Here is a 24,196-nt window from a genome sequence, read left to right as displayed (position 1 = left end):
GTGTATGTATGTACACACGATTGCAGGTGCCCAAGGAGTTCTAAAAAAGGTGTTGTACCACTTGAATCTGGAGTTACAGTAGTTGTGGGTCCCCTGACATGGGTGCTGGGATTAACCCTAGTCCTTTGGAAGAGCAGTATAAGCACTTAACTGCTGAGTCATGTCTCCAAACTCTAAGATTAATTTTTAGGAAAGAAGTCAAGAGGATGCTAAACCACCATTTTTATATAGTAATCTTAGTTTATAAACAGGTGCAAATGTGATAAAATGTATTTGCTACTTTCCAGTACAATAGAATACCAAGCAGTTATCCCTATACCAATCCATTTACACCCTGACATATAAAGACTTTTGACACATGAGTATTAACTCTAATTGCACTGATAAAATTTTAAGCTGTTTTTTGTATAACTTCATTTGTTTTTTTTTATGTGAATTAGAAACAGGATTGTTTTAAATGTCAATCACAGTTCCCTCTCTCTCCCCACCTCCCCTACCCCTCCAACTAAAACCCTACCTATTACATATCCTTTCTGCTACCCAGGGAAGGTGAGGCCTTCCATAGGGTGTCATGAGAGTCTATCATATCCTTTGGGATAGGGCCTAGGCCCACTCCCATGTGTCTTGGCTCAGGGAGTATACCTATATGTGAATTGGGCTCCCAAAGTCCACACCTATGCTAGGGATAATTACTGAACTACTACAGGAGGTCCCATAGATTTCCAAGGTCTCCTCACTTAAACCCACATTCCTGGAGTCTGGATCAGTCCCCTGCTGGTATCCCAGTTATCAGTCTGGGGACCAAAACTCCCCCTTGTTCAGGTCAGCTGTTTCTGTGGGTTTCACCAGCCTGGTCTGGACCCCTTTGCTCATCACTCATTCTTCTCCGTAACTGGATTCCATTTCAGTTCAGTGATTGTTGTGGGTGTCTGCTTCTACTTCCACCAGCTGCTGGATGAAGGCTATAGGATGGCACATAAGACAGTCATCAGTCTCATTATCAGGGGAGGGCTTTTAAGGTAGCCTCTCCTCTGTTGCTTAGATTGTTAGTTGGTGTCATCTCTGTAGATCTCCAGACCTTTCCATAGTGCCTGATTTCTCTGTAAACCTAAAATGTCACCCTCTATTATGGTATCTCCTTTCTTGTTTTCTTCTATTCTTCCCCTGACTCAAACTTTCTGCTCCCACATGTCCTCCTCCATCCCTCCTCTCCTTCCTTTCTCATTCCCCTAGCTCTCTCTCCCATCCCTCTATGTTCCCAATTTGCTCAGGAGATCTTGTCCCTTTCCCTTTCTCCAGGGGCCCATATATGTCTCTCTTAGTGTTCTCCTTGTTTCCTAGCTTCTCTGGCAGTGTGGATTGCAGGCTGGTAATCATTTACTCTATTTCTAAAATCTACATATGAGTGAATACATACCACGTTTGTCTTTCTGTGATTGGGTTACCTCTCTCAGAATGGTTTCTTCTAGTTCCATCCATTTTCCTGCAATTTTCAAGATTCCATTTTTTTTTCTGCTGAGTAGTACTCCATTGTGCAAATGTACCACATTTTCTCTATCCATTCTTCAGGTGAGTAGCATTTGTTTTAATAAGAGTGGATTAACTTTTTTTCTATTTCTCACAGCTGATCTTGTCATCTGATTGAAGTGTTAGATACATTTATATGCATCTGCCTTCTAGTTCTCTCAACTAAATATAAAACCATTTCATTAACTAAGTTTTTCTTAGTTAGGGTTTCTATTGTTTCAAGGAAAGACCATGACCAAAATCTAGTTGGAAAGGAAAGGGTTTATTTGGTTTAAACTTCCATATCTCTGATCATCAATGAAGGAAGTTGAAACCTGGAGGCAAGATTTGATGCAGAGGCTATGGAGGGGTGCTGACTGCTGGCTTGCTTTGCCTGCTTCTTAATAGAACCAGCCCAGGGAAGGCACTACCCACAAGTGACTGGGACCTCCCCCATCAATCACTAACACAAAATGCGCTACAGTCTGATCTTATGATCTTATCTTTTCTCAATTGAGGTTCCCTCCTTCTGGAAAACTCTAGCTTGTGTCAAGTTGACATAAAACTATCCAGTACTCCCATTTAGCCTGAAACTTGCTACATAGCCCACAGTGAGTTGAAATCGCAATCTTCCTGCCTTGTCATCTAGAGTGTTTGCATTATAGTCACATGCCATCATATCCAGCTATTATGTTAACTGCTTAGCATATAATTGCTATGAAAATGGGAACACAGGTAGATTGTTGAAATAAACTTTAAAGAGATCTGCATAGGAATTCATTCAATGCATTTTTAAAAATCTAAGCCTCTGAAATGAGATACATCATTTTCCTTGGGAGTTTCTTTTTTTTTGCCTCTATTTAAAAACTATAGCACCAATGGGTATAGAAAAGAAGAAAAATGTGGCACCATTTTTAAATTTTCTTAATCATGATACAATTTTTTAGCAATCAAGCAAACCAGTTTGCCCTTTAAGAACAAAATTATATGAGAATATACAAAAAAAGAGAGAATATACAGACCAGGGTCTGTGCGGAATAAAATCTATGAGGAAATTGGCTGAAGTGCTATATCCTAAATGTGACTGATACATAAATATCATAGAAGTTAATTTACTTAATTAACCTTACTTCTCCAATGGTCACATTTGGATCAATCTCAGGTTTTGACTAGTGATTTTTATTAATGGATCTTCTAGGACTAGGTACAGTCAAACAGAGAGCTGTGGCATCCATTACCTCTAGGAATTGTCCATCTCTTAAGCTAATGAACTTCAAGGACTTCACTAATTGCCCTCGAGAGAGAGAGTTAAACCTAGTAATGCATTATTGTAGATTATGTAATGAACAGTAGAAGTTTCAGCACATACTAGATAAGACAAGAAACAATTCTAACTGACCTGGAAAGATTAATAGGATGGATTTGATAGAAAAAGCTTAATTGAAGAATACAAGCTAAAATGTGACCTTGTGCACCTTAGTTTGAATTTATCAATAATGATTTTAGAAAGTTAAGTATAAACTATTTTGCATACCTGCTTTTGAAAAACTCTCTCTCTCTCTCTCTCTCTCTCTATATATATATATATATATATATATATATGAGAATATAATAATTCAATACAATACACAATTGAAATAATTTAAATTGTATACATGATTATTATTTATATACACATATATTCATTGCATGCAGGAATGATTTTCCTAAGGTCATCTTTCATAAAAGTATATAATGTAAATTTATGGTAATCCCCATAATCTTTTATGTTACTCCTTTTCTCCTCACTCCCCTACTTTGCATCTAGACCATTGTGTTTCCTGTTGGTGCCGTATATACAAACATAATTAATGCATATGCATTTTTGTTTAGCAAGGTAATTAAAATAGACTTGTAGTAGTTCATTCTTCTGTAAGTGAAAAAGTAGTCTGCTTTAGCTAACCCCAGTTTGTTTTCCCCCTTGGTTTTCTAATTTCTCACAACTACTTCTAGAAAAGGTTAGACTTTTCAACAGTAGTGCTTGGGAAACCACATATTACATGCAAAACAAAACAAAACTAAACAAAAAACTAAAACCAAAACAAGAAATGGATAAATATCCACATTGCACCATATTTTATATAAATATAAATTGACTAAATAACCAAATGTAAAATTGAAAACACCAAAGCTTTATTAAAGCTTCATGACATTATTTAGCAATAATTATTTCCTTATGTTATTAAGAATTAGATATCATAAGAAACATGGGTAATTGGACTCCCTCAAAACTTGAAACATTTATTTGCCAAAGGGAATTTCTAAAATAAAAAAAAGAAAAAGAAAAGGCAACCTACAAAAAGTATTTAAAGATCATACTTGGTGAACTTAGTATCCAAAATACTAAAAATTAGATGAAACTTAATGGCAACAAAAACCTACTTTGGTTTTAAATGGACAAAGGTCTAAGGGCATGACTCCACAAATGGTAGGTGACTGTCCATTAATAAGGGCTAACATTACAGAGTCTTAGAAAAATGAAATGGAATCACTCTGAGAGGATGTTTCAAGGCCAATAGAATGTCCATTTTCAGACCAAAGCACAAAGATAACAACAATTTTCTAATGGGGTGGTTAGCATTGTCAACTTGACATAACATAAACTCTTTTGAGAAATGGAACTCTGGTCATGGGTATGGAAGGTTGTCTCCATTATTAATAGGTATAGAAAGATGCATCACAATTATGGGCAGGACCCGAGATGTTTAAGAGGAGAAAGCAAATATAAAAGTAAAATGCATGTATTACTGCCGTCTTCCTCATAGTGTATAGATAATGTCACCAGCTACTTCAAGAAGACTGACTTCTCCATGACAGATGCTAATTTGGAACATGTGGCTAAAATAACCCTTTGTACTTTGTATTCTTTTGTCAGAGTCATTTTTCCACAGCAACAAGAAAAGAAACTAAGGTAGCCAACATATATAGGGAATTGAAACCTTTCTGTACCTTTCACAGGAGTTAAATTAAATCACACAGTGACTGTTGAAAACAGTATGGCACATCGACAAGAATTAAGCAGAATGTTCAGTTGGTGTCCTCTCCTTCCCGATGTATACACAAAAGAATTGAAGGCATAGATTTACATATATTATGCAATGTTCATAGCAGCTTAGTTTCTAAAAGGAAAATGGCTACATCCAAAATGTTCTTACATGGCTAGATGAACACAATGTAGAGTATTCTTAGACTATTGATTAATTTTGTGTGTCACTATGGAGAATGTTTTGGAAGAGATTAACAATAAATTGCTGAACCTTTAATTAACAGATAATCCTTAATAATGGAGATGGGCCTCATCCAATTAGTCAAAGAACAGAATGAAACAAAAAGACTGGCTTCCTAGGTTAAGCAATTTCATCAGACTTTCTCCTGGCTTCATGTGTACCAACAGCACTCCTGGGAATTCAATCTGCTAGATATTGAACTATAATTATTTTTCTTAGGTTTTAAATCCCCAAAAATCACTAGATTGTTTTTGTAGCTCTAGATGTTTATGATCATGTAAGCTAATTCCTTATAATATTTTTGTTTTTTTGGTTTTTCGAGACAGGGCTTCTCTGTGTAGCTTTGGAGCCTATCCTGGCACTCGCTCTGGAGACCAGGCTGGCCTCAAACTCACAGAGATCTGCCTACCTCTGCCTCCCAAGTGCTGGGATTAAAGGCCTGCACCATCAATGTCTGGCTATAATAAATACTTCTATATGAAGAATTGTTTTGATTCTTTGGAGGACCCTACCAATAAAAGAATGATATTAAGTCTTTAAAAGTGGACTACCTGCTGAGATAAAAAGTTAACTTAAAAACACCAATTAAAATGAACCAGTAGCCAGGTGCTGGTAGTCCCAGAACTCAGGAGGAAAAGGTAGTTGAATCTGTGTGAGTTCAAAGCCAGACTGGTCTACACAAAGTGAGTTACAAGACAGCCAGAGCAGTTACACAAGGAAATCCTGTCTTGATCCACCCCCCAAAAAACACAACCCAGACACAAAAGATAAATATTGTAATGTTAAATTTATATTATATCAACAGCAGTCAAGCTCATACTTGCATAATAAAGGAGCAGTCATCTATGGCATGGTTTGGGAGAGTATTGTACATTGCTTAATGTGTACAAAGTTTCAGTATGGGTTGATGAAAAAGTTCTAAAGACAGTTATAGGGTTAGTTAAACAATGAGGTGAATATGTTTAATGTCATTAAACCATACACTTAAAATTATTTAAGTGGTAGAGTATATTTCATGTCATATTGTATTACATTTTGCCAGAATTATTGGAAACTAAAAAATAAGGCAATAACCTTCTTTTTAATGAGCTACAAATTTATCTGAAGCAAATCACAATGGAATAATATATTCCAAAGGTGGTCTTAGAAGTCACAGCATCCATCTCCTATTCTGTACTCTAATCCCTAGAGTTCTGTTTCAAAAATTCTGTTGAGACAATATTAACAAGGAAGACCTCCCCATATTGTGGAACCTGTTCTTAGGTTGCATGGATTTGGTCAATTGGAATCCTCAAATACAAATCATATTAGCCTTATCCAATGGCCCATACCTGTACATATTGCTAATCCCTTAGCCTATGCCATGAGCAAGGCCAAAGCATCACTCAAATTATAGATGTTTATGATTAAAAACAGCCATCAGGTATCAAATGTGTTCCTTCTCTGCTGATAAGTTCCTGGTTATTTTTTTCTTACTTTTAAAACAATCTTATTTTATATTCCAATCTCAGTTTCCTCTCCCTCCCACCCTTCCACTCTCCTTACTCCTAAAGGGAGTGGCACTATTAGGAGGTTTGGCCTTGATGGAAGGACTGTGCCATTGTAGGAGTGGGCTTTCAGGTTCCCTAGGCTTGAAATATCTCCCAGTGAGTCAGACGACTTCCTGCTGTCTCTGACCAATACATAAGACTCTCAGCTCCGGTCATCGCTGCTCAGAGTCATCTGAGGCAAGCGACCTGCTTGCCGGACCCAATTTGGCGGTGGCGGGTTCCAAACACCGAACACCCAGAGGCAGCCGGGCCTCCATCCTCCTGCCCAGGTAGGCCAGGGGCTGTTTCCGGCTCCTGCTCGTCGTCGCTGCTCAGAGTCATCTGAGGCAAGCGACCTGCATGCCATACAGAGTTTGGTAGCTGGATCTGACACCCCAAGGCCCAGGTACAGCTCTATCTCCAACTGCTGGTCTGGCGGGACCCGTCACGCCTGAACACTGCCAACACTCAGGTAACAGTGACATCTCCATCCATGAGAAGAGGACCTACATCAGAGTATTGGATCTGTTTGAATCTACCAGAAGGGAACCATGGGCCCACACCCACCAGGAGAACAAGAAACACTTGCTACACCCACCAGAAGAAAGGATGAGAAGAGGACAAGGTAAAAGCACATCCAACAACAGAAAACCCAATATGACACCACTGGAGACTAGGAACAATACACCAGTAAGACCTCAACATCATGATGCAGATGAACCAGAAGAGAGTGACCTTAAAAACATCTTCAGGAAAATGATAGAGGACCTCAAAGAGAACTTCAAAGAGGACATGAGAAAATCCCTTAAAGAAATTGAAGACAAAACAAACCAAAAAATAAAAGAAATAGTTCAAGACCTAAAATCTGAAATAGACACAATAAAGAAAGCACAATCTGAGGGAATGCTGGAAATAGAAAAGCTGGGTAAATGACCAGGAACTACAGATGTAAGCATAACCAACAGAATACAAGAGACAGAAGAGAATCTCAGGAGTTGAACACACACTATCGGAAATAGATTCATCAACCAAAGAAAATCTTAAGTCCAACAAATCCCTAACACAAAATATCCAGGAAATATGGCATACCGTGAAAAGACCAAACCTAAGAATAATAGGTATAGAAGAAGGTGAAGAAATCCAGCTCAAAGGCACAGAAAACATATTCAACAAAATCATAGAAGAAAACTTCCCCAACCTAAAGAAAGACATGCCAATGAAAATACAAGAAGCCTACAGAACACCAAATAGATTGAACCAAAAAAAAAGGTCACCTCGCCACATAATAATTAAAATACCAAACATACACAACAAGGAGAACATATTAAGAGCAGCAAAAGAAAAAGGTCAAGTAACCTAAAAGGCAAACCTATCAGAATCACACCTGACTTTTCCTTGGAAACTCTGAAAGCCAGAAGGTCCTGGATCCATATTCTACATACACTAAGAGACAATGAATGCCAGCCCAGACAACTATACCCAGCAAAGCTTTCAATCATTATAGATGGAGAAAACAAGATATTCCTTGACAAAACCAGATTCAAACAATACATATCCACCAATCCAGCCCTACACAAAGTACTGGAAGGTAAACTGCATCCCAGGGAAGTTAACTACAACCAGAAAAACATTGGCAATAGATAATCCCAACTAACTCAAAAGAAAAAAAGGGATAGAATCCCACACATAAAATTGCCACCATCACCAAATCAAAAACAAAGAAGAATGAACAATAATCAATGGATCATTAATATCCATCAACATTAATGGTCTTAACTCCCTTATAAAAAGACACAGATTAGCAGAATGGATACGAAGACAGAATCCTTCCTTCTGCTGCATACAAGAAACTCACCTCAACCTCAAAGACGGAAGGTACCTAAGAATTAAAGGTTGGGGAAAGACCTTCCAATCAAATGGACCGAAGAAACAAATGGGGGTAGCAATCCAAATATCCAATAAATTGGACTTTAAACTAAAATCAGTCAAAAGAGATGAAGAAGGTCATTACCTACTCATTACCGGAGAAATCCATCAGGATGAAGTCTCAATTCTGAATATTTATGCCCCAAATACAAAGGCATCCATGTTTGTAAAAGAAACTTTAGTAAAACTCAAATCACACATAAAACCGCACACACTTATAGTGGGAGATTTCAACACCCCACTCTCACCACTGGACAGGAACTCCAGACAGAAACTTAACAAAGAAACAAAAGAACTAATATAAGTTATGGCACAATTGGACTTAACAGATATCTATAGAACGTTCCACCCAAATACAAAACAATTTACCTTCTTCTCAGAGCCACATGGAACCTTCTCTAAAATCGACCACATACTTGGCAACATAGCAAACCTCAACAAGTACAAAAAAATTGAAATAACCCCCTGTGTCTTATCAGACAACCATGCTTTAAAATTAGAATTCAACAACAACAAGAACTACAGAAAACCTACAAACTCATGGAAATTAAGTAACAGCCAATTGCACAATTCATGGGTCCAGGAAGAAATAAAAAAAGAAATTAAAGATTTCCTAGAATTCAATGAAAATTTGGACACAATATATCCAAACCTATGGGATACTCTGAAAGCAGTGCTAAGAGGAAAGTTCATAGCACTAAATGCCCACATGAAGAAACTGGAGAATAATCACACTAGAGAATTAACAGCACAACTAAAAGCTTTAGAAAACAAAGAATCCAATACACCACGGAGGAGCAGATGCCAGGAAATAATCAAATTGAGGGCTGAAATCAATAAAATGGAAACTAGGAGAACAATACAAAGAATCAATATAACAAAAAGTTGGTTCTTTGAGAAAATCAACAAGATAGACAAACCTTTATCCAAACTTACCAAACAAAAAAGAGTGAACATGCAAATTAATAAAATCAGGAATGAAAAGGGGGTCATAACAACAGATACAGAGGAAATCCAGAGAAACATCAGGTCATACTTTGAAAACCTATATTGCTCAAAATTTGAAAATCTAAAGGAAATGGTCAATTTTATGGACAGATTTCACTTTCCAAAATTAAATCAAGAAGAGATAAGCAACTTAAATAGACCTATAACCTCTAATGAAATTGAAGTAGTCATTAGAAGTTTCCCAACCAAAAAAAGCCCAGGGCCAGATGGCTTCAGTGCAGAATTCTACCAGAAATTCATTGAAGAGCTAATACCAATTCTCCTCAAAGTATTCCACACAATAGTAGAAGAAGAGTCATTACCAAATTCTTTTAATGAGGCCACACTCACCTTGATACCCAAGCCACACAAAGACACAACTAAGAAAGAGAACTACAGACCAATATCCCTCATGAACATTGATGCAAATATTCTCAATAAAATATTGGCAAATCAAATCAAAGAACACATTAGAGAAATCATCCATCCCGATCAAGTAGGCTACATCCCAGGGATGCAAGCATGTTTCAACATATGAAAATTCATCAATATAATCCACCATATAAACAGACCGAGGAAAAAAAATCACATGATCATCTCACTAGATGCCGAAAAAGCCTTTGACAAAATCCAACAACCCTTCATGATAAAGGTCCTGGAGAAATCAGGGATAACAGGAACATACCTCAACATAATAAAAGTAATATACAGCAAGCCAACAGCCAACATCAAATTAAATGGAGAGAAACTCAATGCAATTCCTCTAAAATCATGTACAAGAAAAGGCTGTCCACTCTCTCCATACCTCTTCAATGTTGTCCTTGAAGTTCTAGCTAGAGCAATAAGACAACAAAAGGAGATCAAGGGAATACAAATCAGAAAAGAAGAAGTCAAACTCTCACTATTTGCAGATGATATGATAGTCTACATAAGTGACCCAAAAAACTCAACCAGGGAACTCCTACAGCTGATAAACACCTTCAGCAAAGTAGCAGCATACAAGATTAACTCAAAAAAATCCGTAGCCCTACTATACATCGATGACACATTGGTGGAGAAAGAAATCAGAGAAGCATCACCCTTTACAATTGCCACAAACAACATAAAATACCTTGGAGTAACACTAACCAAAAAAGTGAAAGACCTGTACCATAAGAATTTTGAGTCTCTAAAGAAAGAAATTAAAGAAGATACCCGAAAATGGAAAGATCTCCCATGCTCTTGGATAGGTAGGATCAACATAGTAAAAATGGGAATCTTGCCAAAAGCAATCTACAGATTCAATGCAATCCCCATCAAAATCTGAACACATTTCTTCACTGACCTTGAAAGAACAATTCTCAACTTTATATGGAAAAACAAAAGACCCAGGATAGCCAAAACAACCCTGTACAATAGAGGAACTTCTGGAGGCATCACCATCCCTAAGTTTAAGCTCTGTTACAGAGCTATAGTCCTGAAAATAGCTTGTTTTTGGCACAAAAATAGACAGGTAAACCAATGGAATAGAGTTGAAAACCCTGAAATTAACCCACACACTTATGAACACCTGATTTTTGACAAACAATCCAAATATATATGCTGGAAAAAAGAGAGCATCTTTAACAAATGGTGCTGGCATAACTGGCTGCAGACATGTAGAAGACTGCAGATGGACCCAAGCCCTGCACAAAACTTAAGTCAAAATGGATCAAAGACCTCAACATAAACCCAGCCACACTGAACCTACTAGAAGATAAAGTGGGAAATACCCTTGAATTAATCGGTACAGGAGACTGCTTCCTGAACATAACACCAGTAGCACAGACACTGAGATCAACAATTAATAAATGGGACCTCCTGAAACTGAGAAGCTTCTGTAAGGCAAAGGACATAGTCAGCAAGACAAAATGACAGCTCACAGACTGGGAAAAGATATTCACCAACCCCACAGCTGACAGAGGGCTGATCTCCAAAATATACAAAGAACTCAAGAAGCTATTCTCCAAAACACCAAACAATCCAATTAAAAAGTGGGGTACAGGACTAAATAGACAATTCTCAATAGAGGAATCTAAAATGGCTGAAAGACACATAAGAAAGTGTTCAGCATGCTTAGCCATCAGGGAAATGCAAATCAAAACAACTCTGGGATACCATCTTACTCCTGTCAGAATGGCTAAAATCAAAAACACTGATGACAGTTTATGCTGGACAGGATGTGGAGAAAGAAGAATACTACTTCACTGCTGGTGGGAGTGCCAACTTGTACAGATACTTTGGAAATCAGTATGGTGACTCCTCAAGAAAATGGGAATGAGTCTACCACAAGACCCGGCAATTCCACTCCTAGGAATATACGCAAAAGAAGCATATTCATACAAGGACATCTGTTCAACCATGTTTGTAGCAGCACTATTTGTAATAGCCAGAAACTGGAAGCAGCCTAGATGCCCCTCAACCGAAGAATGGATGGAGAAAATGTGGTACATTTACACAATGGAGTACTCAGCAGAAAAAAAAAATGGAATCTTGAAATTTGCAGGAAAATGGATGGAACTAGAAGAAACCATTCTGCGCTAGGTATCCCAATCACAAAAAGACAAACATGATATGTACTCACTCATATGTGGACCTGCTTTATGATACATAGTAGTAACCGTGCTTTATCAAAGCTGTTTTTAATGATGTTGATCAGAACGGTTTCCTTCCAGATGATGATTGAGAAGCTAATTAAAAAAAATGGTGCCAGGTACCACAAGAGTAACAGAACTGTGCTGTTTATCTGGGATTTTGTTTTTTACTTTTTTTTTAAATAAAGAGTGCTGGATGTCTCTACAATTTTGTTCAAATGACTACAGAACCTGGAAAAGCTGTTGCTGCTATTGATGAATAACACATACTGCATATATATATATATATATATAGATAGATAGATAGATAGATAGATAGATAGATAGATAGATAGATAGATAGATATAGATATAAAGTTGAGGGGACGTGTGTGGTGGGGGGGGCTGTGGTCTGGATGTATTGTATGAGAGAAGAATAAATTTAAAAAACGACTCTCAGCTCCAGCACCGCATCTGCTTGCATGCAAGCATGTTCCCTACCGTGATCATAATGGACTGAATCTCCGAAACTGTAAGCTGCCCCTCAATTAAATGTTTTTATTTATAAGAGTTGCTGTGGTCATGTGACTCTTCCCAACAATAAAATCCAAACTAAAACACTTACCTACTTCAGTCTTTACCCAAATGTCATTTACGTCGAAGCCAGCTTTATCCCCTGTGAAAAATGATAATGTGCCCTATTACTCTGGTAACTGTGGCCTTTTAACTCTACTGTGTTTTCAGCATAGCTCCTATTCCTTAAAAGCCTCTAATCAATTACATAATGCACTGGATAATGAAATTATTTTATTTAACATATCACAGTATCTCAACACCAAATAATAATACAAGCTCACCAGGGCAGAGATTTTACCTAAGTTGTTCAAAGATCTGGCACAGGTATCTAAATAGCCTGTGTTTAAGATACTTATTATAGTTTATGCTTTTGCGTATTCAAAATATATGTGAGGGAACACAGTGAGTTCAGGCAAAACACTCATACACATAAAATAAGTAAATCTTTCAAAAATTAATATGAGATAAAAAGTGATTTCTTGTGTGTAACCTTCCATTTGCACCTTTAAAAATATGGGTGAAGAAAAGTTTTTTTCTCTGAAATAATTCATGGTAGTCTCCTTTTAAGCTGCAGAATTTCCATCCTCATAGTTTCATTCCACACCACAATCCACACAGAAATTTCCAGCTTGTACACAGAAAATTTGCTGTCTGTGCTCTTTGTGGTAACTGGATGTAATGCCTAGAAAAAGTCAAGGAATCAAAGAATTCTGATAGATACTTTGATGAACCAAGTCAAATTGCTTCCTTTAAAAATCTTCAGCAATTCTCAAAGCATTAATATGGTAGTAGACAATTTAATCATCCTGTAAATTAAAAATACAGTATGTCACATTTATTTGTTTGTTTTTTGTTTTTCGAGACAAGGTTTCTTTGTATTGCTTTGGAGCCTATCCTGGAACTCGATTTGTAGACCAGGCTGGCTTTGAACTCACAGAGATCCACCTGCCTCTGCCTCCTGAGAGCTGGGATTAAAGGTGTGCACCACCAACGCCTGGGCTGTATGTCATATTTTTAAACTTAATTTAGAATCTTGTTTGACTCAGCTCCTCCAAAGAGCAGATATCTAAGAGAGATAATAAAGTGGGAAATTACCAATACGGAGCTAAGTAGAAATATAAGGGTATTTAATAGGGAAAAGCCTTCCTACTTAGGGGCTGGCTACAGGTATCTACCCACTTGTATCCCTACATTGAGGGTGAGCATGGGTGCAAATGGCAGCTCAATACCAGCCACTTGTTCATTGTTTCTTAATTATTGTGTCCTTTGTGTCCCTGTCTCTGTATTTTGTCACTTACTATTAGCAAAAGAACCCTCAGGAAATCCAAGTCTCTGCTGTCAATGTCAGAAAATTTGCTCCTAGTCTCCCAAAGCTGAATTTCTAATTCTGTTGCTCTAATATCCCAAGACTTCACACTTCTATTAATTACAAGTTCATATTCATCAGTATGAATCTCATTTCCAGTACCAGCCACCCATTGCATTTATCTTTAATGGGTGACTAGAACATCGAACTTCATCCTGCCTGCTCCCATGCAACATTGGCACTCATAGTATCCCTTAACTTCTTCACCATTCAATGTACACAAGCCACAACTTGAGGTCTTTGGAGTTTCCTCGAGGAAAGGGAAGTTGTAGGTTTTCAGTTGCTCAGACGTCAGAGTTACAGCTTCAGAGGGGCAAGAGACAGCAAAGTCCCTATGTGGTACTCCTCCAAACTGTGTTTGTGAATAACTGAGAGGGTCTGAAGGCACAGAGGTGTCCATCTGGGGTAGATTATAGGCATGAGAATCCAACGAGCTGAGGTTTGTAAGTTACAAAGTTAATGTTACTCAAAATTGGTGACATGACATTGATTTCTAATTTTTTAACTTTAATGACTACCATCAAAATAAAATAGTTGTATAGAATTGAATACTAGGGTGCTTATAATTCTTCAGTATTGCACTCAATAAGTCACATCTGAAAATATTGTCATTGTGTCTTCTGCCTAGTGAACAAACATTTCCTTTTCATATGCTAGGGCTAGCAAATTTAAATATAGGTTAGCCAGTAAAATTTAAATTTCAGGTAGATAAAAAGTATTATTTAACTGCAAGTATGACCTACAAAACTACAATATTAGCCATTATCAATCAGATATTCAATTTGACTCAGTGTTCTCATTTTATTTTGGCAATCTTTTGTGTACCTTCCAGTTTGTCCACTGATCATATCTGGGACTTTCAAGTAGCTAACCATTGTTAGGAATTGCCTACCTGAAGTTATTCTCAGCATTCTGTTTGATTCATCCAAGTGACAGGCATTTATGTCCTGAGCTAAGATTCCAAGAAAACTTTTGATTCCTCTTACTACTGGAACTGAATATAGTACTCTGCTTGAGATGGGATCTGGACCAATCAAAATTGCAGACTGTGTTTCTCTCTCTCTCTCTCTCTCTCTCTCTCTCTCTCTCTCTCTCTCTCTCTCTCTCTCTCTCTGTGTGTGTGTGTGTGTGGTGTGTGTGTGTGTGTGTGAAGAGAGAGAGAGAGAGAGAGAGAGAGACCAAGAGAGAGAGACAGAGAGAGAGAAAGAGACAGAGACAGAGAGACAGATAGACAGACACAGAGACAGAGAGAAAGGGAGGAGAGATTTTATTTTGGCCAACCTTTCTACTTTTTAAAATATGTATTCTTACTACAGTATGCTTTGATCATTTCACACACCCCTCCCTTGTTTCTGATGCACTTGTTTGATGAATTTCTTTTGTTCTGCTTTTGGGAAACAAACACCATGCCATCTAGCTGTCTATCACCTGAACTGCAGTCAGAAATGCTAGGCATACTAACAAAATAAATAAATAAATAAATAAATAAATAAATAAATAAATAAATAAATAATTTTCCTCAGACATATGAGCTATATATTCCTCTATTAAAGCAAAAGAAAAATGTAAGAAAAATGAAACGAGGTACCTCAACTTGTTCTTTCCCTTTATGTTTAATCATACACTGCATACTTAATTTTCCAAACTAAATAGTATATACCATCTCCTAGAAGCAAATAAAGAAAAGTTTTAAAAGCACTGGAAGACACCCAAACACATCATGCTCTTCTAGAATAACTCCTGTCCAGGAAGTAATGTAACATTGGTTATGAACACAATGGCAGTCTATAAGAGTTTCCCAGACAGCTTCTGGAAAATTACTCATAATGTCCTGAAGTTGGCTGTTTAAATTCAGTTACTAGTTCTCTTCTATTTAATATGCCATGATTATTTGAGATGACAGAGGGGGCGAGTTACCTTTCTTCTTAAGGGTGACTTCCTCCGAATTAGCACCAAGGCATAAGCTTCCAGTTGGGTAGTATGTCCCAGTAAATTTCCCATTCCACTGTTTTCAGCCTTGAAGTTATAATGTGTAGACATTCTATTGGAGCAAAGTTAGACAAAATCCAAGTCCCTCTTTTTTTGTTTTTGTTTTTTGTGGCTTTGGATGCTGTCCTGGAACTTTTTCTTGTAGACCAGGCTGGTCTCGAACTCACAGACATCTACCTGCCTCTGCCTCCCAAGTGCTGGGATTAAAGGAGCGTGCCACTACCGCCCGGTTTAATAACTGTATTTATTAGTCCAATTACATTCCAATGATTATTAATATATATTTGGTCTTATTTCTAGCACATACATTTGCTTACTATTTTTCATGGTTGTTTTGCTTATTTGTCTACTCAAGACTTCTAACTTTCATTATCTTCTACTTATTTAAGAATAATTTTTTATTGATTTTAGCTTTTATTTTTTTCTTTTTCATGCCTATTGTTGTCATGACAAACATTAAATAATGTCTGTCATCTTAACATATAAGAATAACTTTTGTAAATTCTTTTCCTGATTTATTATAGTTAGTAATGTTTTAGACATATGATATATAATTTTTAGCATTCTAAGTTTATTTTAAAAAATATTACAAATTTTCTGTAGTGACAACTGCTTTCTACATCCTAATTCTGTTACAGAATATTCCTTTGTTTATTTGATTGTTTTGTTTAATGTGTCTTTGAGAAAAATTAAATAAAGTTGTCAGGCTTGAAAAAATGATGTCATTTAACTTTCTTTGGTAATTATTTAGCTGGGTATAAAAGACCATATTGTTTATTCATGTCTCTTCAAGTTTGTGAAAAATCTTCACATAATTCTGGATCAGGTTATTCTGGTTTTTTGTTTTGTTTTGCCTGCTGTGAAAATGTCTCACTCTGCTGTTCAGGCCCACCTTGTATTTATGAACCTGTGCTTCAGTCTATGAAGAACTGGGAATACCACTGTGGTCTTCCCTCCTTGTGATCTACAGTACCCACTTTATAGAAGTTCTTGGGAATTAAAATTACTTAGTCATGGCATTAGATGGTTGAGCCAAATTTCTTAGATTTTGACCCTTCTAGTATTCCCTATGATGGTTCATAATCACTGACTGTGATGGATAATATTGACTGTGGAGGTGAGAAGCCACATAATCACCCAGGAGACAAATTTCTGCTCATGTCTGCAAGGAACTTTCTAAATTGAGCTGATAGAATTTGGGGACTATAAAATAAATATGGCCTACATTTTCCATGGGGTTGAGTCCTGCACTAATTAAGTAGAAAAACAAACTGAGCACCAGAATCCATCTCTTTCTGCTCTCTGATTGTGGATTGAAAGGATCATGTGCCCATAACCATGTTATCACTGTCATAATGAACTGTACCCTTGAACTACAAGTCAAATAAAACTTTTAGTTGCTTCCTGGCAGACATTTGCTTAACTCAACAAGTAAACTCAGTAGTATGAACATTATCTACATAAGGTTCATTTTCATTTTCATTTCTTGGAGCGTTTTTTATATTCCTTTTCTTTGATCACAACTACACATATATTATATATAACTAAAATTGTTTGACAAACATATATAATTCTCTGTCATTCTATAAATATCTATAAGTATACATACACACACACACATACACACATATATACATATAAAATGCTATTTTTCCATTAACATAGGGTCAGGCACACTAAAATCATCCATCAAATTAAATGACTATTCTGTTACAAAATGGATGTAAAAGTAAATCATTCTTTTATCATGCTTCTCCCAAGTGACTTTCTTGTGGAAGTATTCATTTAGTTACTAAATGGATCAGGTTTATTGGCGGTATTTTTTCATCTTATGACTAAGATTGTGGGTGCTGTCATAACTGAGAGTTTTGATCAACTGTAATTCATCAGTATAAACACCTGAATGTTTATGAAACTTCCAAGTTCTTGAAATTTTAAATTTGGAATCACGTACAACAACCAAAACTTTCTATTCTAAATCCACAGAGAAAACCATCCTCTACATGTGGTAATTCTTGATCAGAGAAAATTATATGAAGCAATCAGCAAGCAGAATGCAGGTACAAATTTATGATGAGTTCTTAATGTTCTCAATGTGGTAGAGTACAAACCAGGATAGTTATAGTGCCTGGGTGCATTGTTGGATGCTAGGATGCTTTTAAGTTTTAGAGCATTAGTCAAAGAAAGGTGTCTGTAAAGTACATTGACACTATTTTATTAGGCATTTCTATGGGATTCCTAATTTTAGAGTTCAAGTGAAATTTTAAGGACTTTTTTTTGTATTCTTTAATATCCCTGTGTACTACAATAGTCACAAAGGGGTATAAATTTGGCCATCAAACTCTAGAGTGAATAGAAGGCTCTCCATAGTGGAACACTAATTTCTTAGGTAAAATGCCAGGCTTCTCTGAATATTAGTGTGTGTATGTGTGTGTGAGTGTGTATATGTGTGTGAGTGTGTGTGAGTGTGTGAGAGTGTATGTGTGTGTGTGCGCGTGCGTGTGTGCGTGCGTGTGTGCAAGTGTGTGTGCGAGTGTGTGTGTATGTGTGTGTGTGTGATTGTGTGTGTGAGTGTGTGTGTGTGTGTGTGTGTGTGTGTGTGTGTGTGTGTGTGTGTGTGTGTGCATGTGCATGTGGGTGCTCACATATGTGTGCTTCTATATGTATGTATATGTACTTGCATTTGTAGTTGTGTTGATCCCACAATTTGGTTCTATTTTTCCATAGTACACACTCTTTGACTATTTGGTCATCCCTTCTTAATAATTGAGATCATTGCTAAGTCAGTGATTAAATTGGTTGTTGAATGTTTTTACTTATAGGTGGCAATATGCATGTGAAATTGAGTGGATAGATAAATGGGTGGGTAAACACTTGTTGCACAGATACATTTGATATAGTTAGTCATAGCTGCATGTGAGTAGCTTCTGAGCAATAAGTAGATATTATTAATATTCAGAATTTGACATTAAAATAGCCAAGTCTATGGACCCTGTTATACAATCTCACTTGTAGAGATCTTCAATTAATTTTTATTTTATAAAATTTATAGGTTAACTATTTTAATTTATTATAAGTACGACGCATAGCTTTAATCAAAAGTGTAATTTAACTATTGCAAATTTAATGGTTGGTCAATTACAAATGGTCAGTAAATCTCTCTTTCTTTCTTTTATTTTTTTCCCTTTTAGCCTCATAAATAGTCATCTGGCATTAAATATTTGTGATCTAGGCCAGTAACCTTTTTCACTCTCACAGGACCTTTTTTAATTAAACTATATCTTTGTCCCATGTCTGTAATCCGCTCACTGACATTTTATATACAAGACACCTTGCTGAAAAAGGTCAAGCAGTACAGTTATAAATGGAAAAGAGATTAAAAGAATTCTCAAGCCATGGGGTGATCTAACCGTGAGTTAAATATGGAGCAGTTCTTAGTAGAGTAGGCATGCTCAGTAGACAAGGCAGAATCCTCTGGGTAGGTTTTAATGATTAGAGAAACAAAGCAAATGAAAATTATTTTAATGGCAAAATGAAAAATACACCATTGTTTCAAGATGCCACAGCAATTATTATGAACAGCCACCATAAGGCTGTTATGGGCACAAAATGTTCAGGAAAACATGGCAAACCCCATTCATGGTGTCTGTCCAATTCTGGCCTACAAAGACACTTTTGTTGCTCCAGTAAACCTCGCAAATGTCGGGTTAAGGTTAATTAACTATAAGTAAAAGAAACACACTGACATTTATATGCATCAATGAAGAGTAAGAAAGGAATGTGAAAACCAAATTAGAAAGAGAGAATACACAATAAGCATATTCCTGGCAATTCTATTTTAGCACCTATCTGCTGAGCAGGAGTGCACCACTCAGGAGGTAAATATCTTCACAGATGTGACTCAGATTATTTTCACCAGAACATTAAGCAGAAATTGAAACCGGATTTTCCCCCCCTTGATATTCTCCAGCTGGCATGTTATGACTGAAACTTGCTGAATCTGTGCCACACTGATGCATTTAATGGTGTACATGGGTACAACTGAACAACACATTACTTGTAATGTCTGAAATAACCCAACAAAGCATGGTGCTCACGTATTGAAGTGTGTTGTCTGTTTCTCAGGGTCATTTAGTTATACCCAAGAGGCCACCCTTTTCTTAAAAGTCTTTACTGCTAATTTCTTCCTGTCACTTTTATGTGGTCCAGGCATAAAAGGGTCCCCTTCCTTCCCTATGTCATCAGAATGCTGTTGCTTAGGTATTAAAGCAGGTGGCAAAAACAGTTGACTTGGAGTTTTAATCTTAGGATCTTTCCCAGCTGTCAGTGTTTGTAAACAATGGACTTGGTGCAGTCAGCTATCTTTTAATTATCCTTTAGATGAAATGTTTAATAAACTTAAATGAAACCAGATCTAAAACATGGATGCAAGTGTAAACCCCTTTTGGTGCTTCCCAAGCTTTGGGTTTCAGACAGTCATTTTCAATGATAAATGAAAAGGTTACTGTTTGAATCCTTCAACTATTATAAGATTCCTGGCAGTGGTAGAGCTGTCAACATCCAACAGACCATTCCCTGCCCAGAGTAACCTGATGCCACACTGGCACTGGAGAAATCTGAGAGTTGACAGGCTGACATTGTGAGGCTTGTGACCCAGCCACATCCCAAGCCTCAGATAAGCTAGCAATCTAAACAGTCAAGACCGCTTCTGCATCGAAAAAAAAATGTTTGTTTGTTTGTTTTTTTGTTTGTACATTTGCTTTGTAGGGAAATCTTTCAACTGAATAAAGTTAGTTACATTTCTAAAAACCAGCAACTCAAACTCATAAAATTTATCTGGGTGTTTTCACCAGGTACTGTCAGAATTCTGCTTTTTTCTTTTTAATATGGTTTGTGCTAGACATCATTGTCGACTTAGACAAGTTGAAATTTTTAAAAACTCAGTTAATAAGGTAGTTGCTTTTTCTGAATAGAAACTAATTTTCTGAAGTGACAGAAATGACTCTTTTGTCATTGATTATGCTAGAATACTGGAATGCAAAATGTGATCATTTTTTTTTCCTCAGAAATCAGACAAAATGAACCAAGTCAATCTCTACCAACTGGGTATTTTAATAGCATTATTTTTAGTTTATATTCTTAAAGTGTTTAACTAACAACTAGATTCTGAAAATTTACTTATGGAATTATATTCTGAACTAAGCATTTTTTCTTAATGACCCTGTTGCTGCTGTTGCAGTTGCTGACATATTGATGCCCAGGAAGCTAAGATTCAGGGGCATTGCATAATTTGCCTAGAGGTATAAATATAGTAAGTTGATTTATCTCCAAACTCATGTTTCTCAACATACAATGCTCTCTCTCTTCCATTTAATAAGCTGTCGGCCCTGCCATCAGAAATAGTGTTATAGAATAAGAAGTTGCCAGGCATGGTGGCACAGGACTGTTAGCCTTTCACTCAAGAGGGAGAGCAGAAAGAACACAAATTTGGGGCCAGCTTGAGCCACATAACAAAATTCTATCTGAAAAAACAAATACTTTTTTAATTTATAAGTTTTTTATTAATTTCCTATTTATCACATTGACTAGATACAAGAGCCCTGGTTATATGTAAATTTTGCCCAAAAACCAATGAACAAACAACTGGCAATATCAAATTATAGTACACAATACTAAAATTCTACTCAAGGAGCTTTGTTAAAAAGAAACACAGACAAATTTTCTGATAATACATAAGGATATAGAAATAAGCTGAATTTAATAGCATAAATATAGAATTATATACTATTCGTTACCTTTAAGAGATTTTTCTCTGCTTTATAAACTGCTATTTTCCATGACTGAATAAATTCTGCAAAACATATTCACTTCCAGAAACAGAACAAGCTGTTTGTGATGTAAATACACTAGGCATTTGCTAGATGGTGCTACAACATACTCTTGAAAAGCTCTTGCAAGTGTGTTTTCAAATAGCAAATTTTCTTGCCATTAAGAATATTCAGATCTGCCTTAATATGTGAGGGAGACTTCTGTATATGTATTATTTTTTTAAAGAATAAATTTGTCTAGTCCTTTGACACTATCTAGATTTCAACTAACATTCTTGAATTTGACCTATATTGTAAAATACAAATTTGTGTCCTCATAGACCACTTTAACATGTAGGTAAAAATAAAGAGGTCACTGAACAATGCAAAAATATGACTTATTTAGTGTTTCTAGGAATGGTTTTTTGCCACAAAGCAAGTGTAGAAAAATAAGATTAAAATAAAGTAAGACTTTTTAACATAGTGAAAAGACTACACAATGGGACAAAATATCTGTAATACCTCCAGCAAGGTATTAAACCCTACAAAATTTGAAAAACTCAGTGCTATAACAAATAATGAAAAAGAATCCAACAAAAGGGAAATGTAAATATTAAAAGGTGTTTCTCTAAAGAAAGATTTTGATGCTGCAATAAGGGTGTGAGAAAGAAAAGTCCAATATCAACAGTCATCCAAGAAATGGAAATCAAATACACATGAAGTTAAATTGTTCTAGTTTAAATGACTATCATCAAAACTACCAAAACCAAAATGTGCCAGTAAGGTAAAGACAATCAGAAAAACCTCACAAACCAAATTACTACATACACTATGGAAAATAGTACGTAATCACTTTAAAACTTAGGCACAAAAACACCAAATAAGCCAGCAATCTGACTAGTAGGCACATGTTTGAAAAAACTGAAATCAGTATGTCAAGGAGATATTTGTTCTCCCATGTGTTTTATAACACCATTGTAAATAATGAAAGAAGTGAAAATTTCCTATGTTTTCTTCCACTGATGAACATATAAAGAAAATGTGATAGAGTGTACAATGCTATGCAGCCATCAAAAAATAATATGGCATTGTGAATGAGAAAGAGATTGACAATTACTATATGATATCACCCATTTGTAAACTCAGAAGCAGAAATTAAAATAGTAGTAATTACCAAAGGATAAGAGAGGTGATATAAGAATTGAAAAAACATAGTCAACAGGTTTTAAGTTACTACTAGATGTTCTTATTCATCTAGGATAACTATACACGTTAGCTGTTGTATGTTTTGTTAAAACATTAGAAATTTCTTTATTGTGTCTACAAAAAAATAAGAAATGGAAATAGGAAGATTAAATTTTTCAGTTTTAATAGTAGTAAATGTTACCTAAAGAAGAAATGATTTTTGTATATGATGTTTTCATTTGCATGTTTTATAATAAAATCTATAAAATTAAAAAGAAATGATAGTTTAAAGATGATGTGTATGTTGAATATCTTCAGTTGACAATGGCAAAACAGATTATCAATTAAACTATCACATTGTGCCTAAAATTGCATATAGGTGTTATAGCAAGTGAAATTTAATTCATGGAAATGAGACTATTCTGATTGCTTATTTATGATTCTTGAGACCCAATACATATACTAGGTTTCAGATACTAGGCAAGAGCTCTCTCCCTCTCAGTCAAATCCAACCCTATGATGATTGAATTTTAAACATGAAAATTCAGTAACTTGAAAGATAAAACTGTTCAACACTTATCTATTTCCCTTCTTAGCAGAACAAGTGACTCATTGTTTAAAAGCCCAAATTGTGATTATATTGATAAATATCTATCACACAATTATTAGCTTTTACTGTGTATTGATGATGTACAGTCTATATCTTAGATAATCTCCTACAAAATTGTCTTTTCATAGAGGAAAACATGCCATGTAAAGGTAAAGAAAATAGTGACAGCATGTATTTGCTAACCCAAATTATCTGCAGATATCAAAATTATAACTTTTCAGAACTTCAAAGCACTTGGGATCTATATGACCTAAAAATAAGAGACCAAAAAGAAATCAATTCCTTTTTCCCTTTTTTTCTATTTTTTAATTTAAATTAGAAACAAGCTTGTTTTACATGTCATTCCCAGTTCCCTCTCCCTCCCCTGCTACCCTGTCCCTCACTACCACTATCCCATACCCTTTCTGCTCTCCAGGGAGGGTGAGGCCTTCCATGCGATATCTTCATAGTCTGTCATATCATTTGGAATAGGGCCTAGACCCTCCCCCCGTGTGTCTAGGCTGAGAGAGTATCCCTATATGTTAAATGGGCTCCCAAAGTCCATTCATATGCTAAAGATAAGTACTGATCTACTACCAGAGGTCCCATAGATCTCCAAGGCCTCCTCACTGACACCCACCTTCAGAGGGTATGGGTCAGTCCTTTGCTGGTTTTCCAGCTACCAGTCTGGGGTCCATGAGCTCCCCCTTGTTCAGGTCAGCTGTTTCTGAGGGTTTCTCCAGCCTGGACTTGACCCCTTTGCACATCACTCCTCCCTCTCTGCAACTGGGTTCCAGGGTTCAGTGTTTAACTGTGGGCATCTGCTTCCACTTCCATCAGCTGCTGGATGAAGGCTCTGGATAAAGGCTCTCATTATCA

This window comes from Cricetulus griseus (assembly GCF_003668045.3).
Source record: "Cricetulus griseus strain 17A/GY chromosome 1 unlocalized genomic scaffold, alternate assembly CriGri-PICRH-1.0 chr1_0, whole genome shotgun sequence".
Lineage (NCBI taxonomy): Eukaryota > Metazoa > Chordata > Mammalia > Rodentia > Cricetidae > Cricetulus > Cricetulus griseus.
This window is presented reverse-complemented; position numbering follows the sequence as displayed.